Raw genomic sequence first — 21,953 nt, forward strand, 5'->3', positions numbered from 1 at the left:
TAGGGCCCGTTACACTGCAGCGCCGACGGTGATCAGGAGGGCCGCATTTACTTTTGCTATCCAACCTAAACTGCTACCGTGGCTTCCTCGCAACCGGTGCGCCGATTCTACGCTAACCAGAATACTCGACGAGCCCACAGGTCTCGGAACACACGGTCCAGAAACTGCAGCGATTGTTCATGAGGAGCCCCTTCTTTTGCCCTCTGATAACTTGTAGCTGTAAATAACTCTCTGCCACCGCCACTACATAAAGCATGCTCTACTATACGCCCTCCTTAAGGACACGCGGCTACAGTGTAAAGATTGCCTTTGGCATTAAATTTATTTTCCCCTCAAACACAGAGGCCGAACTGTCGAACCTCTTCACTCCGCCCACAGCCAGCTGATTCTGCAGCTGAAATTCTGTTACGTTCCTCACGGTCGATAACGCTCTGTTCACAACGAGCCACGTACTGCTTGGTTGGCAAAACAGAAGCGACTTCCTCCTTATAGTAATTAACTTTCGGTTTGGTTTGGTCTACAGGGGTTTAACGTCCCAAAGCGACTCAGGCTATAAGGGACGCCGTAATGAGGACTTTCGGCGCAATTTATCAACGCAGTGTGACGATGACTAGTCTGATCGGCCGCGCGTAGCACCGGCACTTACCACAATGTACGCAGTCATTCGATTGAGAGTGAAACACCATTTCACCCGACTGTTGTGCGCCGAGCATATTTTCCGACAACCGCGGTTTTAAACCAGATTTCTATCCGCAAAGGCGTCTTCCAGAAAAAGCAATTTGCCAGCGCAAAATCTTAGCACCGCGCGCAAGAAAGCGGTGTTCGAAATCAAATGCTGCATATTCCAATCCTTGTTTAACGCCCGTTACCTACGGCGAGGCATTATCGCGCCGCACGTCAATGGTTCAACGATACGCAGTATCGGGCGAATTGATTTTGGTTCATCATGACTAAACGGGGGCGAGAGGTCTTTCCGGGGCCTAATTGATATCCACAACCATTAGTCATTTTCAAGACCAACTGTTGGTCCCCTACGAAAGGGGTGCAGCAGTTAGTCGTAGGGAGCAGCTGTTTAAAGAAAAAAAGGCAAACGAAGCGTGATTTCCAGCGCAATTTAGAACGGTATATTTTGGGCGGCAGCACTTATTGCATATAACAAGAAAGGAAACAGAAATAAAAAACAAATGAGAATACCAGGATTCCAACCCACAACCTTTGGATTAGGAACCGAGCACGGATATCACCAGGCCACCACAGCATATAAGACTGCCATAACTTTATTGCGCATAAGCGTAAGGGATTGAGGCAAGTTAACTAGCGTGCCGCAGGCCATGGATACCTTTTGCGGCACCGTGGAAGTAGGCCACGGTTGTGCCGGCTCCCAAGCCTCAACGACCCCCTGATCCACGACCTTGAAGCCCGCAGTATGCAAGTGTACCAAGCAGGACATCGCTACACCGTCTCGAAGAGGAGCCCATCCGAACTGAAAGGATTCCAGCTATCCCGAAAACGCTGCAGCAGTTTTTTCACTCACGCAAATCGACTGCCGCGCCAATGGCGGCGGAATAGTTAAGCACACTCAGGGAGGGGGCCGGCCGCTCGCCGTACCTTTCAATGCCGTTGTGTCAATGTGAATTCGTTTTCTCCAATGTTTGCATATCGACGTAAGCAACATCAGCTGTCGGTGAACTGTGACACGAACTTCAAGGCACGTTCAGCAACGGTTATTTCTATATTCCGCCTCACAAGTTGTTTGCAGCACTGTGAAGGCTCCGGCGATCAGAGCCAATCAGAACGGTGTGCGCTGCAAAACGTGTTCCTCCGCTCCTCTCCACTCGCGACAGGTTGCTCCATCCCTGGGGAGGAAAGAGCACCAATGTTTAGCTAATGCACACAGGATACTGCGAACTCTGGTATGGGGACATAACTCTGCCGACTCGGCGGACGCCATGTTAACGAAAGGCGACGCACCACTTCGAAGCAATCCTCCGCAGTGCTCTGTTCGTGCGGACTTTTCTGTTAATTTAACCAATGAATGAAACACTCGCTAGACTTTAAAAACACCGCCCCAAACTACTTTTTCTATTCCCACAATAACTGTCCGGAAAATAGCCACAACAGCTCTCAAATATTTGAAGGTCTATTGCTGTCTTCCTCGGCCCCGACTGGACGGGAGAGGTCTACGTCTCACAGCACTGCAAACAACTTGTGAGATGAACTACAGTTGGAAGTCCAAAAATTTCCCCAAAACGCATCGTAGCTGCTATTTTGCTCCAAGATGAGCCGGCAACAAGACCGAGAGCACACAGTTTGATCACATTTCGCTTTACTGCCTCGTTTGTTATTACACAAGAGAGAAAATTATTTGAAGCAATCGCCGGGTAATAACCAGTCGTCAACGTTCATTGCCACACGCGTTTCCGTCGGTACAGAAACCGGCGGATTAGTGCGTATCGCTGCTGCTAAGACCGTTGGGGCGGTTTAGTGTTGCATACGTTTGTGGCGCTTTTCAAGGCACTCTTCCTTGGTCTGCATCCTAAAGTATGGGCGAGCGTTACAGCCAGAGGAATGAAATGCTGGGTCCGAAGCACAGCCTACACTCCAAACAGAAAGGAACAAAAATTTCAGGGGACACATTAGCTCCGCCTTAAGGATATGCATATATGGGTACGAACTCCCATATATGCAGAAGGTCACTCTCTGCTTTAGATTCTTAAATCCCTGGGAATCCTCATACCCGTCCAGGCGCAGTGGTTAAGCGATGCGCCACTGCCCTGCGATGGCAGGTGCTCACAGCGGTGGGCCTTGTGGGGCCCAGGTTGCCCTTGCCGAGCAACCAACCATTAATTTGACTGCCATCTCCAACGGTGGGTAGTTCGCTCACTATCCAGTGGGCAGGATGTGATGACGCCGCAAGTCACGTGACCTAGGTGGCCCACCTAGGTTGCTCTCTGGTGACCAACTGCCACAGCCATGCCCGTGATTTTATTGCGAAAGCAATACTACTTGCACTTTCACGCCTTTGCCGTGCCGCGGCGGTGACCACCACTGACCTTCATTTGACCTTGATTGCATTAGATTGGATTAGATTAGATTGGATTAGATTACATTAGATTAGATTACATTGGTTTGGATTGGACTGTATAACAAATGCATCGCCACAAGTCTAACCACAAGCGCCACCACCAGCTACACTACCAGCTGAACCATGGCGTAGCTACGGATATTGCTTTCGCAATTACCGGGCTTAACCAAGCTAAGCCACAGCGAATTTTTTTTCGCTCGCAACGCCAACGCCGGATTTTTCGCGTAACGAGGCCTTCAATCGGCGCACTGCCTTACTCCCTTTTCGCTCCCATACAGGCGTATTGGCATTTACAGCGTACGCGCATTTATTGTTTTGTGACCTTTCTGGAGTGTTTTCACCCGAATGTTTCTGGCCGTCTTCCAAAGCATGTAGGCTTTATCAAGCGCAGAATTTACCGAAGGCCAAGAAATCGCATTATCGCGTTCCACCTGTTTACGAATTATGGGTCAGAAAAAAATTATGAGAACCGAGCACAGACACTCAAGTTTTGTTTTCGGCGACGCTAAAATTGTTCATGTTCTGCATAAACTCCTGCCCAAACTAAAACAAAAAGTAGAAAAATTTTACGCGAAAAACTGTTTGTCGCATGTTATCCTGTATTGCTTAGTGGAAAGTAATATACTAGGCACACAAGCAGATGCATATTGCTATAATGTGCATGACTCCGCCTAAGCAATGCATGTCTGAATTTGAGTAATGCTATCGCCCGTCGCAGAGATAAGCGTGTTCCAGAAATGAACGAGAGCAAACAAAAACGAGGTGACCGTCGCGATCTGTGATTTCGTCACCATTTCAAATGCTATAGCCCAAAAGAACTTCGCATGCTTACATGCAAGTTTCGCACATTCGATCCCTTTAAGCACGTCGATTTCTAAAACCTATGCAGCTGCCCTTTAAGTCCGAATCGCGTAAAGGCCATGGCCACGAGATCTGATCAACTTATTTATTTATTTATTTATTTATTTATTTATACATACTGCGGTCTTTGTTCAAGACCTGAGCAGGGTGGGTACATGTACATAATTTCACATACACAAAGGCAAAACAATATCAGTACATTATTTCAGGTGCTCTTCAAAAGATTTTAATGATTTCTGCGTGACTGCGTCGTTAGTGACGTTATTCCAATCAATTATAAGCTGCATTCGATTCAGCCGTGGTTCTCTGCACCGCCGGAACCGGTTCACGGTGCGCTGCACCAAAGCGCTCGATTCACAGCGCCCCCTGCACCACCGTCCGCGATTGATTTTGGTGCAGTCGTGGTGCCGCTTTGGTGCAAAGAACCGCGGCACCGTCAGAGGCGGAGGTGCAGGATTGTGGTGCACGTGTTTGACGGCGTAAGCAGACGACGCGCGCAGCCGACGAAATGTTTGTTAACATCAATGGACAACTAAAGAAAGTTTTCCCCGTTTCTAGCGACAGCCTGAACAGCCTCTTGAATTCGAAGCTGAAATACCTAGCTACTACGCTTTTGTAGTAGTTGGGAATTCTGTTGCGGTCTGTCCGAACTGTGTTGCTGCTAAAGAAAGCACCACGTCGGCTTCCTCATCTTTGCTGTCTGACGACTGAGAAAATTCCATAAAAGTGGATTCGGCGATGTCGTAGTCCATGACTCCACGAGGCACGAAAAACAGACGCGACGCACCGCAACGCAACACAACACACCACGACGGACGAGAACCGGATAGCAGACGACAAGGCCTGTGCGTGCACGCGCTCGGTTGAAAATCTCCGCACCAGTGATTTGTGACGCTGCTGACGCGCTGCACCTGCACCAAGAAACTGGAATTGCACCGCGCCGGCACCAACGGAACTTTTTCAGAATTAGTGCAGAGAACCAGTTCTGAATCGAACAGACCTATAGTTCGTGATAAGCAAGAGTACTTAAAAGAATTAATTATTGAGTTTCAGGGCAATATAGTTCTGTCATGTCGTTGTCTTGTTTTATAACCTGTCGAAAAAGTAAAGATACCAGAGGTGTTAATATAATAAAAAGAATACCGCTCACTAGGACCAATTATGGCAGACAGATCTTACATTTCCAAGTTCCTTATTTGCTGAATTTCATAGGAGAAGAAATCAAATTCCAAAAACCGGAGTTTAAAAAATATGTCAAATCGTATTTGTTAAAAAAACCTATTTCTTTCCTTCAATAAGACATTGTTTGTATTCATTAATTTTCGGTGTAATCAAGTTGTATATATATTATCAGAGTACGGTGTGCTATGTGTCTGTAATCTATGTGTGTGTGTGTGTGTTTGCAATTACATGAGTTTTGCAGAGTGCCGAGATGTGCATTTAGCGTTTCTTTTTTCCTTAAATTCTACTAAGTGTTGTCTAATTTCCATATTTATATGTTCACTTTTATATGTTGAAGTATTTATATGTTCAAATGTGTTTATGTAAATGAGAGCTGTTTCCCTGTCTATCTTTTCTTTTTATTAAGTGTGCACTGAAATGCCAAATTGTGCTACCTGGGGCAGGAGCCTCTGTCAGGCTGTGAGCCTTTAGCTCCTGCTCCTTTTTTCTCTGTTGTGAGAAAATGAAATGAAATAAAGACAAAGACAAAGACAAAGTAACTGAAAAAAGAATTTTAACCTACATATGCGATGTCTCTCATTTATTTATTGAATATGAACCTTGCTGCTTTCCGTTGAATGCGTTCCAGTTTGTTGATGTTCGATGCAGTGAAGGGGTCCCAGCTATGACTGCATATTCAAGGGCTGGGCGGATTATGGTGTTATATGCAAGAGATCGTACTGTGGGTGTTCCTGATTTTAAAGATCTGAGAAAAAACAGTTTCCGGAGAGCGTTAGCTGTGACAGTGTCGATGTGTTTTGTCCATGACAAATTATTAGTGATTAGTACGAGATGACCACGCGTCCACGAGATAATGAACGCGTTCCTGGTTAATTACTTTTTCATCGCGTTATTTACAAAACAAGTGTATCAGATTACACGAGCCATTGCGAATGAGGGCAGCATGCAAAAATGAAAACGTGATGAAAATGCGCCCTGATTCCGCTACCGTGATCCGCTTCTGCGGGGGGGCTGATTGGTCCCTACTTGGCAGGCGCGCACGCAGCTGACGGGAACGTGGCGCCATCTGGGCGTTATACGCACGTGCAGTGGCACCCCGCGGAAGCGGATCATTATCGCCCTGGCCACCCCATTTACTCGCACAAAGCGCGGCCGTAAGACTGTTTTCACAGGCACTGTTATATCGAGGGAGGCCCGAGAGTGAGGGACAAGCTTCCCTCGCCCACTTCACCTTCGGCGCAAGCGAGCGGCGGCGCAATGCGGCGGTGGCGCCGCCGCGATAACGGAGCACAGCCGCTCCAGGCCCATTCACAGCGGACTCAAGCTTTTGTAGCGAAAGCTACATTGGCCACGAACTTGCGATTCCGCTGTGGCGGTGCTCCGAGGAGACACAGACCGACCTTGAGCCGTTGCCTGGCAACCACCGCAGCTGACGGACGCCACGCGCTCGCCGCGCCATCTGGCATGACGTCAAACCGCGCGCCTCACCACGGAGCCGCCGCCGCCGTTTGGTATGCCGTCACACCGCTTGCCTCGTTGTTTCGCTCACCTCCGCTCGCTTCGCCAGCTCTGTCGCATGCCTGATAACAAGCTTTCGTAACGTATATCCTGGCATAGCCGAACTAAGCCTCTGCCAATTTTTTTGACCAAGACTGCCCCTAGCCACACCCTTGAAAAACACTGGTCGGCGTGCGACGCAGTCGGGAGAGAAATGTATTGATTGGGTCCGTCTGACGAACCTATAGCCACAGCCAAAAAAAAAAAGCAGGCAAGCAACCAAAAAAACTGAGAACCAATGGACGCTTTGACGGCCTAAGTACCGGGAACATTCCACAAAGACAAGGGACCACTGGATGTAACAGCAGTAAATGATATGAGTCGTCACTCATACAGCAATGATTCTGAAAACCATGTTGTGCTCACATGAAATACCTATGAGTCAGACTCCATAAAGCCTGCAAGGTTCAGGAATAAGAGGTGTTCGAGTAGTTTCCAGTATGTGCCAGTAATGATGATGGCAGGTAATTGGTGAATTTTTATTGCCCATCTTGTAGATTGGAATCACCCCGCAATTCTCCATGCAGCAAGATCTATCGGTGTCAAAGACGCTATAGTTGAAAACTCTTTTTTAGCACTCATAACAAATTTGAAATGGAAAGAATCATTACAAGGTGGAGACTGATGTAGGTTGCCAAGGCTCCTAATTGGGCTAGTTGGTTGCTATAGGAAAACACACATAGTATGAATCCAGACAGGACAAATGCTAGCCACTATGTCGAATGATGCAGGTTGTTGATCAATTTTTTAATGCCAGCCATATCATTTAATCATCGAAAGCATGAATGGGTGGATCTGGCGCTGGGTTTCTGGAAAGTCAGTATTCGTAACAGAGGAATTTCTTGCAGAAACACCCTTTACAACAATAGCAAACAGGTTACAAGGAAGAGATTTGAATTCAGTGCTCTGCAAAACAACTGAGGTTCACCATGCACCAAAACATTTGATTGTTAGTTTCCAGAATGAACATTAAGATATGGAACATGAAATTATCTTCAGCTTTTCAGTGCTGAGATTTAAGCACATGATGCAAATTTATAAGCTGACTAATATGTTCAAGGATGATATTAGCTGAACAATATCGACTTAATTTTGTTTTTTTGTTTTCCAGTTAAGGTGATTAACGCAATGGAATTTGTCGATTGAACATGATGACACGAGCAAAGAAGTGTTTATCAATGTGATTATTTACTTCAGGCAAAAAATATCCTCTATTAGATTTCACAGATTGCTCATCAAAGCAAGTACGAAATTCACTGTTGTTGCTGCGAAGTTAGCTCTCACATTGTCACGAATTATTTTGCACATTATGGTATGTGAGCACGGTGAAAAAGAGGGTAACAAATGTTCATTTATGCCTCGCGAGTGGGAAACACAGAGTAACGTCTAGTTGCTACAATTAAATTTAGGGTGCAGGCCAAGGCAGGCATGACTTCAGTGGCGTAAGTGGTTACCCAAGGAAATGCAAACATAGAACACAAATATTCTGGTGCTTGAGAGGAAAATGGTGACAATAAAGCAGGCTCTGTGTTCCACATAATATTCGGAAACTTAAAATCACCAAGAACATGAGAGATGAAGGTAAACACGATGTAATTTAATTAATCATGCCAAGAAGTTCCAGGACAAAAATAGCTGGCAGATGTGAGCGAATGATAGCAAATGCTGAAAGCTATTTTCTGAAGAGTGATAGAGATACCCATGTGATTTCCAGGTTAATGTTGACCTGAACGCATGGCAATGGAATGTTTACAACAGCAGCCAGGAAGATACCGCCCCCTCGGTGTGCTATTCTGTTACAATGATGTGCAGAGAAACAATGTGCGTCTTGGAGGATTTCAAAATCACCACCATTTGTAGGACGCTGTACTCAGTCAAGGCAATGATACTGCGCGAAGCTTGGTAATGTTTGTTCTTCTATACTTCATGTTCAAAGCCGCCAGCATGTGGTTTTATCATTTTGCTTGTCCCATAGGAGCTGACCATATTTGTCCAAGATGACCGTCATCATCATCAGCCTGACTACACCCACTGCAGGGCAAAGGCCTCTCCAATGTCTCTCCAATTAACCTTGTCCTAAGCTAGTTGCGGCCACCGTATCCCCGCAAACTTCTTAATTTCATCCGCCCACCTAATTTTCTGCCGCCCCCTGCTACGCTTGCCTTCTGTTGGAATCCACTCTGTTTTAAGGACCATCGGTTATCTTGCCTTCTCATTACATGCCCTGCCCAAGCCCATTTATTCCTCTTGATTTCTACTAGGATGCTATTGACCAGGGCTTGTTCCCGACACGCTCTGTCAACTTCCGATTGCTTAACGTTACACTTACCATTTTTCTTTCCATAGCTTGCTGCATTATTCTTAACTTAACCTAAACCCTTTTCATCAGCCAGGTGCAAGTGTTTCTCTGATGTCCGAGATTGCCATATATCTTGCAGGCAGCTAGCCTTAAGGGTTCATCATCGCCTTTAAATTAAGCATGGCCAAGAGCGGATTCTGATCTTCAATGACTGCCTAATGCTGTTATCACTGCCACTGGGTTCAGTTCCTTTTGAGGGCACAAGTTCACCCAACAGAGAGTTTGTTTTGAAAGATCTCAGTTGTTTTTTTGCGAGCTTGTCTGTAATCACTACCGCAGAACAGTATGAGCTGAGAATGCAGCTATTATAGATAATGAGGAGTTATCTTGTTCTGTGTTCTTCTGAAACTGGTAAACAGGAATTACGTGCAAAACAGTTTCGGCACCCTCAAACAGCAGTACACCAATGCAGTTTAACCTGTCAATGTCGTGTGTGTACAAAATCTTTCTACTTATATTCATTGGTGCTATTTGTGTGAAAACATGACCTGAAGTGGTGAGGTGACAGAATATTGAAGGCTACATGACTGAAAGTTTGACTGATCAACTGCGCTCTTTACGTTTCATGTAGTAGTTTGGTGGCATTTTGATCACTAACTGGCCGCATTTCCTTGTCGTTCCTCTCACCGGCCACAGCAGCAACAGTTGGCTAGGAGCGAGTGTGGTGTACACAGAGAGTGGGCCAAGCACCTTTTCTGGTGGCTGGGGATTCAAAATGAAGCTTGGCGCAAGCCAAGCACATGATGCATCACACTGGCTCCAATCAAAGCTTTTGGGGGGATTTCAAGCATACAAATCTAATGATGGTGATGACGCCATGATTTTAGTGGTGCAAGGCCAGCTTGGCCAAGGAATACCACGTCTAATGTATTTAAACCAAATTTTAATGCATTTGGCCACACTTTCCTTCCAACACTCGTTAAGCTCCAAATATACCATGCCTTATTTGCTTCACATATCAACTACTGTAACCTTGTCTGGAGCACCACAACCAATAGAAATAAACAAAAACTCTTTACAATCCAAAAAAGAATTATACAATACATCGGAAATCATGAACACTTAGCACATACTGGCCTGCTTTTCGCAACCTATAAGGTCATTCTTGTGTTTTCATTATACGATTTCCAGATTTTGCGTACATGTACCTCTTTTTGTCTAATTCATTTCGTGACTTTTTAATTACCGCCGCTTCACTACAACGCCACGAACAAGTCGTATCTACACAAAACACAGAAAACTGGCACGTTCCTCGTTTCCGAACAAATTATAAGAACCAGCCATTGAAACATAACCTCCCCTCACTGATAAACAAGTATAAATTGACACTAGGCCCACAAGAAGTGGGCCAACAATTTGCGGGAATTGCGGGAACAATTTCTAAACGCACAATAAAATCCTAAATGTCTGTCCATCATTTGATCACATTGTGTGTTTTTTTGTTATCAAATACTGACGTCAATTGCATAATTACGCCGCCTATGACGGTCTTTTTTAACATGTAATATGTTTCGGTATATGATATACAGAGTCAGTTTTTGTGTTGTAACACTAGCCGTGTTTTCCTTGTATATAATATTGGATATAGTATTGTTTTTTTCTTTTGTCATATTGCAATCATGTATCGGCACTTGTTACGGTCTCTTGGGCCTCGTCAAGCTGCCCCGAGCAGCTTTCTGTCCAAGAGCTCCAACCATGTATATATATGGTGAAATAAATGAACTGAAGTGAATTGATATGAAGGTGATTCTTAACCCTTTTCAGACACAAGTGCGTACACAGCAAACTCGCACCTTTTTCTAAGAGTGTGCTGCACCTAGGAGTGATTTCATTGTTTCAAGTTGAATTGAGCATCCCTCTTGTCACAAATAAAGACGCTTTTTTGTGCCATGCAGCAAACGCGTAAATAACATTTCACTAAATAGTGGTCCTTGTAGCACATTGCCTGTCATTCTTATGGAGACAGATGTTGTAGCCAGTAATAACATCGACTATTTTCGCTCCATGTCGAGCGTGATGAACATCGTCAAAACATAAAGTGATACCACGACCCCTCAGGCGCTACCTGGCAAATCCGGACATTTTGATGACACTATTTCTAACTAATATGGCACTCTGTGCAGAATTAATTAGTTGTAAATTAGTTGTAAGTCTGACAACAGTCTGTGTGTGCCTCCTCCTGGTCCTGCGTCCTTTTTCGTTGGTTTTTCTCACCTAGTTATACTGTTTGGGCAGAAAAATAATTGCTACTGAACAAAACAGAAAATGGTGCCTGAAAGGGTTAAAAAAAAAAATATATTATGGTATACAGCCAGCTAACTAAGACAACAAAAGAGTAGAGGGGAATAAGAAAATCATAAAAATAGCTAGTCCAGCAGCCTCACTGCACACATGATTTTTGCAAGGGGGTGAGGCTCTGGACTGAGCCATGCCCTCTGCACTGAAGGCATACTAATGTCACGGTACCCTGAATGTTAAACAACTGACATGGCAATGTCGCTTTCTCTAAAGCATGGCATATCAGAAGGAAGTGCAGCACAGAACGAGAGGGTGCACACTTGGGACAGCTGAGTACTCACATACTGTTAAGATGCACACACACTGCTTATGTATGACCTACTTTTAGTGTGTGCCTGTCTTTTTGTCTGCACGTATGATAACGTTTGGTTCAATGGTGTGCACATTATTTTCTATGTGCTTGTCCTGGTCACAATGTGTCCAAAGTTTTCTGTATATATGTGGTTTTAGCTCTTAGATCCACAGACTGCGACATATTACTAGCGTTAAAATGCACACAGAGGACAGAAAGCAGAAACAGAAAGGACAGACTAGCATCTGTCCTTTGTGTGTATTTAACGCTAGTAATACGTCGCAGGCTGTGGATCAAAAGCACCAACTAGCCCAAATTTATTCTTCAGACCTTAGAATACCACATGTTTGCTGCCGACCACATCCCAAAGAGTGGTTGATTCAGGCAAACCCGGATATATCAACTTTGATGAGCATCGCACAACAACCTGACTTATCCATAATTTGATATAAATATGACAACAGATAGGCTTCTCTGCAACCTAAAAGCAAGAACATGCTGCATTGACTGCAGTGATGCATGTCTTGCAGCAACATGTCACCCGCTGGCACGCTGACAGTGCACTGCTCGCTAGGCACCACAAAGCGTGACCTGCTTCGTGTTTAAGCCGCAGTGGATGGCTCTTTGGAACTAGCCGCTGGTTATCACGAGACGTAAAACCCTGTTACAACCTAGACATTAAATAGAATAAGCGTTCATTAGTATTAAGATAGTTAGTTTTTTCAATGCATTCAACAGCAAAGCACACCAGTCGGGGCCCGCAGTTAGACCTTGGTAAGTTAAGTTGGCTTCACCGCACGACAGTAATGCGGCATGGAAAATGAGGACAAGACATCGAAGGCCGAGCACATCAATTTACCTTACCAGATGATTTCGCAGAGCTAGCACTCCCAGCAGGTGGCCAAGGCCGTGCAGACGACTCTTCACGTGCGAAATGTGATCGAAGAGTGTTTTTAGGAGAACCACCCCTTGCAAATGGTAGAATTGAAGTTCGATATATTGCGGGGCTTTTGAATTATTTCACACCGCATATTCAAGAGAATAATCTGTGTGCTATATGGCTAAAAGTTCTATATTCCTGGATTCAATATACCCAGGCTCGACTGTACAGCCTTCCAATCAGTTATCTCGTTATGAGGTACACTGTGGTGACCATGACGCCCGCACACTGTTAACCTAAGGCCTTGACAATAGACGCCAGTGATGTAATTTATTGATGTGTTTAGAACAGACCTCCCTGGAGTTTCTTTGAATTAGGTGCTGATACTGTGCTTAAAGGGCAACTGCGGCACTTTTTTGAGAATTTCATGATATTCATAGATCCAAATCTATATAGGCTGTAGGTAAAGCATGCCAAGTATTTTTGCACTAGCATTTGAAATTGTAATCGACGATTAAATTTTGCGCTTCTCCTCAACACAACGGAGGAGTGCAGGGAAATTCAGCGTGCCATCACAGAAGGTATTATTTCAAATTACTGCTGTCATCAGCCACACCCTGTCCTGACTCGTTAGACGCTGCCAAGCAACTCTTGGCAGGGTTTGCCTTCGGTGGCGGTGGTTTTTTTTTACTTCAAAGCAGGCATTTGTGCTTTTGAAATATACTGATACCTTCGATGATGTCATCATGCGTACCCCACTTGGCGTTGTGCGCTGCAGAGAAGCTTGAAGGGCGTCCGGATTTTAATCGGCGATTACTTCACTATTTCAAGCGCTAGCCCAAAAAGACTTTGCATGCTTTACCTGCAAGTTTCACACATTCAACCCTCTTAAGCTCGTTGATTTCTAAAACCTATGCAGTTTCCCTTTAATGAGTCTGTGAATATTACAGACTCCTGTGTTTGAAATTACGGCTGATGGACATGGAAGATTACGCACACCTCTGCACAGTAGAAGCTGGTGTGTGCACTCATTATTCTAAGTAGGGGTCACGTGCAGCACAAGACACAACCAATGTTTTTGGAGTTCCTGCATAAAATTTGGCACAGTCCTGCTTAGGCTCAATGAGCAAGAACTGCAGCCTAAGAAACCTCAGGGGTGGCCACACTGCCTTATTCCAACAAACGACGGCGTGAATCACCCACAGTTCCCAGGGGCCAACCATTCCACCCATTGTGGTAAGGGTGTCTTTTGCTGTTCAGCAAGTCTGTTAACTTTTTGATCGAGAAGGGTGGAGTCAGTGGAAGTCGCACAGAGAATAGTTCTGATGTGGACATGTCGAGAGAAAGGCTACCTGAAGTCATGTTTGCTCCCCAACCCACTGCACTCTTCTGTCGAATGAAGCACTGGTCGGCTACAGCTCAAGAGTCATAAGGTTGGTATTACTTCATGCCAAACCAGCCATTACCACAATTCATTTGTTGAGGATTTTGCGGGGTCGCAGCGGAGCGCCAGACAGAGACGACCAGCGTGGCAGGCTTCTAGTTCCGGACTGCCCGTGCCGGGCGTGCGCCACGAGCACGCGCTGTCCGACTTTATTCTCTTTCTAGCGCGCGCTGTAACGCCGATCTTAGCGCCGGCGCTTTATAGCGTCGCCGGGCGCTATACATTCATTCCAAGTACGTCAGTAAACTGGAATCGCCTTCCCGGATCTATCATCGAAATTTCTGATAATTCTACGTTTAAATCTGCTTTAACCAGCCTGCTGCTGTCATAAACTCTGGAATCCTTAACACTGCCATCTTTTTTTTTAGTTAATTTCAAGATGCAGTCAATCTTTATTAAAACGGTTGTTCGACTTCTTCTATATGCGCGCATGTTACTGCTTTTTGAACGTGATAGCTCTTGTCGGTTTGTTTTTCTTGTATGCTGATGTTTTTTGTTGTTGTTTTTATTCTGTAATATACACTGTTAATTTCTTAAATGTTGACGTAACTTGTTCGTTCATTTTTTCCATGAGCTCCATTTTTATCTAATTTTTATGTGTATTTACAGCTGCATTTTTGTTTCACTTTTGTGTGTATCCCACTCCCCTCTGTAATGCCCTCTGGCCCTGAGGGTAATGAAATAAATAAATTAATTAATTACTAACTCAAGAAGTTAGCTTCATCAGTACTCTGCAGACTATCAACATTGATTCCTTACATCGTGACCACAGACCACATGGCATAAAGCTGAATGCACAAAAAACAATAGTTTATACACGGGTGAGTCTTATATACCAACTTTTTCAATGACAGCCAGCATATATGGGAGGTGCGTCTCATACACCAGAAAATAAGGTACATCCAAAGTCAAACTTTTATGGAAGGCAATATTAGCAAAAAGAATTTTTATTTTCTCACCATCTTTCCACTTAACACCTGTGAGCACTACAGGAAAAATAACTCCATCATATGCCACTACTGTTTGTTTCTTCTTTTTACACACTGATGATGCCCACACATCTTATGATGCCCACACATCTCCATTATTCACTAAACTCAAAATCATGAAATTACAAAACCTGTATGACTTTAAGCTACTGTCAACACTTAAATCTGAAATACGTAAAGGCACACATACTCTCACAACATTGGGATATTTGAAAAGAAACACATCCTTACGCTTAATGAGGCACACAGAACTGTGGCATGCTCCAAGATCTCGCACGAATTATGGATTTCAGATGGTTCAGTCTAGCATTCCACAGATTTTAAATAAATACCACCTCACAACAGAGAAATTGCGCGCACATTCTAAACTTGACTTGTATTCACTTTTTGTATAATGCTTGCTGATACTTCACTGTTCATTCCAATTCCTTATGTAATAGAGTTGTTTGAATTTGATGTCTATTGTTTGCAAACTAGCTTCGCAGTCGTGATATTTGTTGCGTGAATCTGTGCTGCTCACCTTTGTCAAAGCGTCCGCTGTCAGTTATTGGGAGGTGGGGCTAGTCAAGCTACTAATGTGTAGCTTTTTTCCCACCTTCCCTACCACATCTCATGTATCAATTTTTTGCTTTGTGGTAAAAATAAACTTCAAACTATAAAAAAGTTTTTCATGTCACAGCTAACACTGTATCAGCACAAATTTTCATGCTTTGTGTATCCCTTCTGAAGATTTTGCAGCTGCATTGATGCTGGGTCTGTTTGGCTTTATTTACATGGATCACTGCGCTTTTGCCATTACAACTCTTTCTTTACACCCCTGTAAACTTAAATTTGTATGCATTTAAATAAATAAACACACACACACACATATTTATACATGCAGCCTGACTGGGATTGCGTGAATTCAGAGTACACCCTTCCGTACATATTAAGCAAGACACCTTGGACACAAAGAAATTAAATTTCTTCGGCTGAGAAACTTTTCATGACAGTTTTCACAGTGGGTGCATGTCAGCACAGAGAAATGCAATGCAAGGATGCTGCCACGATTATCAAGGTGAGCCGGCTCAGAGGTATCCAGGAAAAGTGTGAAAGGGAGCAACTGAATGCAGCAAGGCACTTACTGTGAGAGCTAAGGTCCCTAACAGGCACTGTTTACTCTGCGAACGGCGAAAGGATGATTACAAATGGTTGATTGATGGGAAGTCACCGGCCATCCCAGAAAGTACCTAGCTGTGCTAGTCACTGCACTCATTCCGGAACTCGCACCATGACAACCACAATGGCAATACAAGTGTGATCCATTGGTGAGGTCATGGGAGCATGCCTACCTATAATGAACCATGCAACCAGACCAGCAACTGAGAAAAATATATATCTGGCAGTCGCCAAATATATTCCTCAGAAGTGGTTGCTGCTGTAAGCATGCAGTATGCTTGATGAGGCAGCCAATTAGGCCAGTAAGAAGAATGCAACTCCATAACAAAGCACCACTGAAAGCCGTTAACCCTTTCAGGCGCTTTGTACACAATTTTGTAAGTGGCAAATTTACAGCTTGTTCTGAGAAACTGGAGCACCTAGCAGTGATTTCATTGTTTCAGTCAAATGGGGCAGCCTTCTTGTTGCAAATAGGTTGCTTTTCTGTGCCATGTAGCGAATGCAGTAAGTAATATTTCACATAAGAGTGAGCTAGGTAGCACTTTGTCCGCCGTTTTTGTGCAGACAGATTTTGCCTAAGAATGAAAACATCGATGATTTTTGCTCAGTTTCGAGCCTAATGTGAATCTTCAAAACACAAAGCGATTCCACGATCCCTGGGGTGTTTACCTGACACACGAGAACATTTTGATGTTATTATTTCTAACAGATCTGACACTTTGTACACAATTCTCCACATCGTTGTAAAAACTTACCCGCTGGTCTTTCACGTTTGAAAACTAACAAATTCCCTTTCTTGAGGCCTGAACATACTACTTAGGTGGAAAAATAATTGATTTCAGTCAAAACAAAAAATAGCACCTGATAGCATCTACTTAAAAGCAGACTTGTAGCCTGAGAAGAATTGTACAATCATGATGCATGCCAGTTCAAAATTAATTTTAAAAGGCAGAAACTACACCTACAATATGCAGGTACATTGGTGGAGGCTACGAGTTAATTCCAAATGCCTAGCTTTTCTAGCCTGCAATGAAAAAATTCCACATGAGAATTTCTCTGCTTTGCATACATCGCGTTGTGGCCACCACGGTTTAGAGTCCACAACCTCATGCCCACGAGCTGAAAGGAGCAAGCTAACTGAGACGCCACAGAGCCTATAACTGGGCAAAAAAAGAGAGAAAAGAAACCTATTCAGTCAGCGAGGTCTCAGCAGGTGTTCCCAGCAAACTGTTTTCCAGTGCATCCCGTACAGCTGTACACTATCACATGCTGGCAGCTGGCATAACTCATTCGCAAGGTAGCAGTCCAGTCGTCTACACAAGTAGGGAGGCAAGGACTTTATTTTTTGAAACTAGCCATGAGCCCCATTTTATATCCCCAATGTAAATTTTTGTATGAAGTCGCTGTACACCCGGCCAAATCTTTAACTGGCTTGGGTATTGCATCGCTAAATGCACCTTGTAAAAGGTTCTTTTCGGCTACACCACTGGCATATTCATGCTGTAATTTGACGCATGAGATGGCATTTCGTGGTTCCTTTTTTGTTCATATAATGTTTGAGTGGAGTACTTGCGTGTTTAGATCAAAGTTATCAGAAATATTCATCGTCTGCCACTACGAAGAGCCGAAACAATCGGCATATGCAGCAATGGTTCTCGTCCATACGGCCTCCTCCTCTGGGTAACGGTCTTGTCCGCCATGAAAGCAGTGGTAGTTTACCCAGAGGAAAATGCTGGCAAGCATCCCACTGCACTCGCATTCAAATTTCCTGGATCCTGATGCTATCGGTGTTTTTGTGACACTATCATTAGAAATCTCACGAAGAAAGCATTTAGATGCATAGTGATATATGCAGATGGTGGATAGACTGCTTTGCTGTGATTAAGACAATGAGAAATACAGTGACCAGGCAAGAAGACACAGTTTCCAAGTGGTGAGAAGCAAAATTTATTAAAAAAAAAGACAGTCTGGCTATTTTCAGTCGAGGCACGGAAGATTAGAGCTTGACTTCAGATCAGCAACGCTTGAATGAAAGGAGCAGTCGGATTGAATGAACCTTTTGCGTGATTCTGGATGCATATGAGAGAGCAAGAAAGATTTGACTGATGAGGATCCCAAACATCACATGGAAAACACAGGACAGCGCCCGTCCTGTGTTTTTCGTGTTCCTTCTGTCCTAGTTCCGTAGCGCTGTTGTGAATATGCATAATCCAGTTTGGGACGAATGAACGTTCAGTAGGTCAGCAGTTTTAGTGAAGGAGGCGCTAGTGGCAGGTTATGGCTTAAAAAATTCCCAGCAAGTGTTATCTACTCTTGGTAGCAGTTCTTAGCAGTTCTTCCATTTTATTACTCTGCAAACATCTATACAGGAATATGCTTTTAAATATGTATTTCCCATGAGACTCTCACAATAAAATTAAAAAGTGCTTAGCCCAACACCCACGCTAGGCAGCAAACGATGCAGTTCCAGTTCCACTGATTCTTCTTCCATTGCTACTACAGTGTGGGTCAGTTTTGTGAAAATCACCAAAACAGGTGTGGCATTTCCACATGAAATAATAGACACAAACTAAACTGCTGGCTGGCCATGAACATCAGTTGACATGGAGACTCAGTGACGTTACAACGTTCGTTTTAAGGTGAGGCATTCCTATTTCACAGCAGTCATGCCAACTAATAAGCCGAAAGCAGGCTGGTTATGTAACAGTCATCATGACGCCTGGAATCACGATCTGCAGACTGCCAGCCACGCGATATCAGTTAATATGATATAGTTTATGACACAGTGGTTGTTCTAGCTCCGAACAGCCAAAATTCTCTGCGTGCCGTCAGTGCCGTATATTTAATTTCGAAGGCATACACGGCACTAAACGATGCTCATGTCGAAGAGCATGTTTTAAGTTCTCCACCGCGGACAGCAGCGGACCAGGTCAGCGCCTTGAACGCCTGGCCGTATGTGTATACACACATAAATGGCATGCTTGAACTACACGGGCCGAGCCCATTCAATCACGATCGCCGCATACAATCCAGCCAGTTCGCACCAGAAATGCGTGTTGCACCTTGCTCGCTATTTTCGTTGCACGCCATAATTAAAGTCAAAGGCCATGGGCTCCCGTCTCTCCGAAACGCTCTCTCGCGAGCGCCCGAATCTGCGCGGCCGAAGATAGCTGGGCCGTTCATTCATTCGGCTCGCTGCCTTCGCGCGCGCGCAGACGCGGAAATGGCAGCGCTCGACCGCGCTTGACGCTCAAAGCGAGGTCACAAGAGGCAAACGTGACAGTAATCGATGCAGCACACACTTGCCGAGCCCTCGGCACAGCTTCGTGCCCGTGGACGGCGGCCGCGCTCTCGTCACATACGTGGCACATTGGTTCTCGCAACGCAAACTTTCGCTTTGGTTCCCGAGATGGAGACGTATACAAGCGCCGGAGAGTGGTGCTAACGTGTTAGCCGAGGCACCACACTGCGTCGGCTCAGAAAAATTCATTCCAGCACCACTTTCCGTGCGCGCACCGAAACAGCTGGGCCAGGCTCGACCGGCGGGCAGCTTTCCCGCAAGGTAAATGGCACTGGATACCCACCTTTGCCTTGACGCGGATGGCTTCACGCGTGTGGAAGCCGATTAGTCCGGACATGGCGGCGTCGCACTCGGCGTCAACGGCGTCTCACAAAAATCTTGGGCTTGTGGTGCTCCGGCGAGGCCAAAGAAGCGAGACACTGCATGCCGAAACGCCGCACAGCCGAGTTCCGCGCACGACGCGACGGCAGGCAGCCGCCATTCCGGATGCAGAGCTTCGGAGTGTTTGTGTAACAGCTGTTGACAAACCACAATTGTCGACATCGTCCAAATCTTTTTTTCAAAACAACAAACGCTTGCGTCACCAATCGCAAAATATTACAGTTACAAAACCAAAATAATTTTTACATTTTTGCAAATATTAGTTTTTTTAATTCCCCGAAGGTGGCACGACAGTCCGTAAAGCACCAACTTGTGCATTCGTAGTTGTGAAACACGCATTTGTATGAAACGCTTGACTGGCATCGATACTGTACGATTGGGACAGTTATGCAATCGTGAAATAGGCGCATGCACTAAGTACCGAAAGCGAAGGAGAACAAATTGGAACGTTTGCGTGACCACTAAAAAAAAGAAAGGCCCATTCGAGCATTCCAGATATTTTACGCCAAGCAGTTGGCTTAAATTCGATGTTTGATTTCGAATTGCATTCAAGAATTTTGAGTGCGCTCGATCGTACATTCTGCCGATTGTATAAAATGTGCGCCCCATGGCGGATTGTGTGGATCCGCAATGGGCTGGAACATTATTGACGCGCGTTGGCGGCACGGAAAAAATATCACACCTGTCCTGCCAGGCGCAAAAGACGGCCGGGAGACGACACAAGGGCAGGTCTGCGCCGTCTTTTTAATTTAATTTCTTTTTTTTTTTCACTGTTCTGCGAATAAAATCAACCCGACCTGCTTTCTGTTATTCAAGCTTTCCAGCTGGCTGGGAGCCATGCATTGTTCTTTTTAATCAGTTTTCAGCGCCACATCGAGCTGACTGAGCAGTATTCTGGACGTCCTGAGCATGTCCCGAACAGACCTTCCAGTATAACTGCAGTCGGCACGCGGTGGCCGAACTTGGATTGTGATTAGCTTCCACGCCACGAGCACTACGCTGACTTTCTTTAACAAAAAAAATAATTGGAAGTGCAGCGCCCCAGCTCCCGTTAGGCTGCTAAAATTAAATCGACACGAGAAAAAAAATTCAATTATACTGTTTAACCTCGTTACAAGATGAAGTCGAATGGGATCGACCCCGCAATTTCTTCGTTCCTGCCGTAACTCTGTTATTGCGCTATATAACTTCGGTTGGGTCACTAGACCCTCTTACTTTATCCTGGATTCATTGCTTCTTAACCAACCGCCAACAGTTCACAGTCATCGCCGGTCGTACTTCCGAAACTACTCGAGTAATCTCCGGGGTCCCCCAGGGATCGGTTCTTGCTCCGTTACTGTTTTTAATATTTATCAATGATCTACCTTCTAGCATCTCATCAACAGTCCGTCTTTTCGCGGACGATTGCATCATCTATCGCCGCATCAGCAACAGCAGTGACCAGACAATATTACAGGAAGACCTCAGCAGAATCCAGAAGTGGTGCTCCGACTGGTTAATGCAGCTCAATGTTTCAAAATGTAAATTCATGCACATTTCACGCAAACGCTCCAATCTTTATTTCCCATACACCCTGAACTCCATAGCCTTGTCTCAAACTAATTCATACAGGTACCTCGGCATTGAGATAACGACCAGTCTAACATGGGCAGATCACATAACAAAATTATGCGCTAGCGCTTCCAGGTCACTTGGATTCATCCGGAGATCACTTGCCATGTCCCCCCCAGCCATCAGAGAACTAGCATATGAAACATATATTCGCAGCAAACTAGAATACGCCTCAACAATATGGAACCCGCACCAAGCCTACCTTATTGACTCACTCGAGGCCATCCAAAACCGGGCAGCACGTTTCATCACCTCGCAGTACACACCTCGGCTCAGTGTTACTCTCATGAAATCATCTCTCGGTCTCAAATCATTAGCGCTTCGCCGAAAAATTTCAATCCTCTGCCTATTCCACAAACTGTACTTTAATTTTCCAGCACTTCGTGAAAACCTTCTGCGCACTCCGGTACGATCATCTCGCCGTTTATATAATTCATTTAGCATTCAGCGCTTACACGGCTCCACCAATGCATTCAACAAATCGTTTCTTCCTTGCGCGATCGAATTTTGGAATAACTTACCTGAAAACATTGTCGTTGAAACTAATCCTTCCAA

General features: G+C 44.8%; 1 long non-coding RNA gene across 1 annotated transcript; it reads right to left on the reverse strand.

Moving 5' to 3' along the window:
- Nucleotides 1-1,135: 1,135 nt before the first annotated feature.
- Nucleotides 1,136-19,894, reverse strand: LOC149337743 (uncharacterized). The gene is made up of 2 exons (XR_016284427.1): nt 19,690-19,894; nt 1,136-1,856 (listed from the first exon to the last, which is right to left on the reverse strand). It is a non-coding gene; the product is annotated as an uncharacterized LOC149337743 (long non-coding RNA).
- Nucleotides 19,895-21,953: the final 2,059 nt, after the last annotated feature.

This window comes from Amblyomma mixtum, chromosome 7 (assembly GCF_055824585.1).
Source record: "Amblyomma mixtum isolate Tamu chromosome 7, ASM5582458v1, whole genome shotgun sequence".
Classification (NCBI taxonomy): domain Eukaryota; kingdom Metazoa; phylum Arthropoda; class Arachnida; order Ixodida; family Ixodidae; genus Amblyomma; species Amblyomma mixtum.